The 2,826-nt window shown below is 47.2% G+C and overlaps 1 protein-coding gene across 1 annotated transcript in view; it reads right to left on the bottom strand.

Moving 5' to 3' along the window:
• TPST1 (tyrosylprotein sulfotransferase 1) overlaps window positions 1-2,826 on the bottom strand; it is a 591,927-nt gene that overhangs the window by 263,535 nt on the left and 325,566 nt on the right. The gene's annotated exons all lie outside the window — the stretch shown is intronic.

The raw sequence follows: 2,826 nt of genomic DNA, 5'->3' as shown, positions 1-2,826 counted from the left end.
GCTCTGATTGGCCCTAAGGGCAGCGGGCGCTCCCTCTCCACCCAGTAACACTCGGGCGAACAGGGCGTGCGCGGGCGGCAGCCACCTCTAAGCCGGGCCTTCTGCTTGGGTCGGAGGGTGGCACCACTTTTGGGGTTGTCGTCTAGTAACGTGAGAGGAGGCATAGTTCACGACTCAGTCGTTCAACGGGTCCTGGGCTTTCTCGGGCATTAAAGGCCAGGGAAATCGCGGGGGTGGCGTCGGGTCACTCCGGGGGAGGCAGCGGGGAGGCGCAGGCAGAGGTCACTGCAGAGTGCATGCAGGGCAGCGCTGCGGCGGGGCCGGAGCCTTCTCCAGCTGCAGGGCGAAACCTGCGTTTCCAGTCCTTCCAGATGGACTCCAGCAAGCATCCGAAAAAGAAAACTCAAGTTAGGAGGAGTTGCGTTCAATTAAGAATGACGGTGACTCCACCCGGGTTGTGCCGGTTCCTCCGCTGGGCACCTGGCCACACAGATGGAGGCTCACGGGCTGGCGATGCTGTCTGCAGCTCGGATGCTGTGCCCCCAGTAGGTGCTGCATCAGCTCAAGGCTTCTCCTGGGGTCCAAGGTTTTAGCTCTTTCAAACCATGTTTATACCCAGTTCCTCATCTGATTCTCACCCTGTTGTGACAGAAAAGGAAACTGAGGCCTCTAGGATTAGAACAACTTCAGGGATGTCAGCAATGAGCTGAGGCACAGCATTTCCTGTTAGACGAATCTCACTCCCAGCTATAAAGGTCTCCCAGGTTAGTGTTTTCTTCAACTTTAGTTGCATCAAAATCCCTGAATGGGGACCTTTGTTAAAGTAAAAATTCCTAGTCCTGCTTCCGCGGAATCTGATTTGGTCGGTGTGGGTAAAACTGTAATATTTCCAGAGTATCTCACCTGGCTTTAGTACATCTGCATATCAGTAGGCATTCAGAGGTGGAAAGAAACGTGCATTTGCATCATTCCTTGGGGGTGGAGAAAAGTTCATCTCCATATCAATGGGTAAGGAGGGCTTATCTGTACCCGAGAGGGGAGGGAAGGGGCGGTTTTTTGCTGCTGCTTGAACAGGAGAGAGAAAAGAGCTGGACTGGAGTTTTGTAAGCAATAAACGGGTTTTAAACTTTATTTCTCCATTTGACTGATTTCGGTTTTTAGAGGTATTTTGCCCCGGGAATTCCTCTCCCCGGACTTAGAGTCGGTTTGGGGTGAAGCCCTTGAATTTGCATTCCTACCAACCCCCTAGGTAATTCCAATGCTGCAGTTCCATGAAACCACACTTTTGAGTAGCACTGCCCTTAAGAAGGCCCCTGAGACCTCTCATCAGCTCCTACTCCAACCTTTCTCAACAATTAACAAGATTTCCTCCTCTATTCTGTGACAATTAGGATGTTTCAGCTGTAACAGAATCTGCAACCCGAAGTGGCCTGAAAAGAGAATTTTATTATCTTAAATAACATGAAATCTAGCCAGATCCTGTGTTGGTTCATTAAATAGTTCAACAAGGAGTTGCCTGTCCCAGATTCCTACCCTTTATCCACTCTGTCAAATGGCCTCTCCACCCCAAGGAAGCCATATGAGAAGACCACAGAATTAAGACTTAGGGGGAGATAGTTGTTCCAACACCATAAAGCAAGGTTCTAAAAAGAAAATGGGAGGGGAGCTCCAGAGGCCCAGGAGGTAAGAAAATTCATGTGCCATCAGTTTTGTATTGCATTCTGAACATGTTGGAGTTTTCATCTTCCATTTCTGTTGGGGATTCCCTTTCCAAATGTAATTTCCCAGTTCTGTTTATATGGTGAGGGGAAATGCAAGGTCAGCTGCCTGGAATGAGGACTTGCTGAGCAGGAAGGGGTTGCAGCAGACTTTCTGGAAAGTAGGGCAGTTCGCTGGCATCCACAATCCCCCCACCCAACAGTGGAACGACTTCCAAGCCAGTTCACCTGAGGGCTGCAGGGAATGATCAGTGAGCCTTTGAGGGACAGATAGGCAGTACATCCCCATGCAGAGGTGGGGGCTGCTCTCAGAGCACAGGAAGTTAAGAACCTGGGATTAATTCTCCTCTAAGAATCAACCAAATAGTCCTACAGGCATCAAGTCCTAAGATTAGTAAACTGGATTCTATTCTCCATGTCTTCCCAAACAAAAAGAATTTATGAATGTCAACAAATCTTCAAGTACTGATTCAGCTACTGAATCTAACAATAAAGGAAATGAAAATAGGAAAAAAAACATTCCTCTTCCACATTACCTTTCATTTTAATTTTGATTTTAATATTTTAGCCATATAAACAATTATAGACCCATGTAATTGAAAACCCATGTTGTGATATAATGAGTCATAGGTGTGAGAAACACTCATTGGTCCAAATTCAGTAAGTGGACACGGAGACAAAGAGAACAGCGGAGCGAGTCTTTAATGACGGTCTTGCAAGATTGGGTGTCTGGTGGGCAGGCACACCTGGGAAGTTTGGCGCCAATAATTTATCTCCTAGTGCGCAAGTCCCTCCCCTGGTTCCTCATTGGCTGAGTACTACAGGGTTCACAGTCTTCCCCGGATGTCGCCTAAGCCCGTTATATCTTTCCTTTACATTTGTCTTATTCTTATTCGTAGGTTTAAAAAACTCAAACAGGTATAGCCAGGCCCTTATCAATTCCCCCACCCCCTATTCTCAGCCCAAGCAGCTTCCACCACGTGGCCCTTTGTTAATACCTTACTGTTAAAATGTTTTAACATCTCGTGGGAATAAATCACATTTAGGTTTTATACTCTTTCCTAACATAGGAAATACATATTTGGTCACTCGTATGACCAAATATATA

The sequence above is a fragment of the Manis pentadactyla genome, chromosome 10 (genome assembly GCF_030020395.1).
Source record: "Manis pentadactyla isolate mManPen7 chromosome 10, mManPen7.hap1, whole genome shotgun sequence".
Classification (NCBI taxonomy): Eukaryota; Metazoa; Chordata; class Mammalia; order Pholidota; family Manidae; genus Manis; species Manis pentadactyla.
Note: the sequence above shows the minus strand (reverse complement) of the source record. Positions and strands in the feature narration are given on the sequence as shown.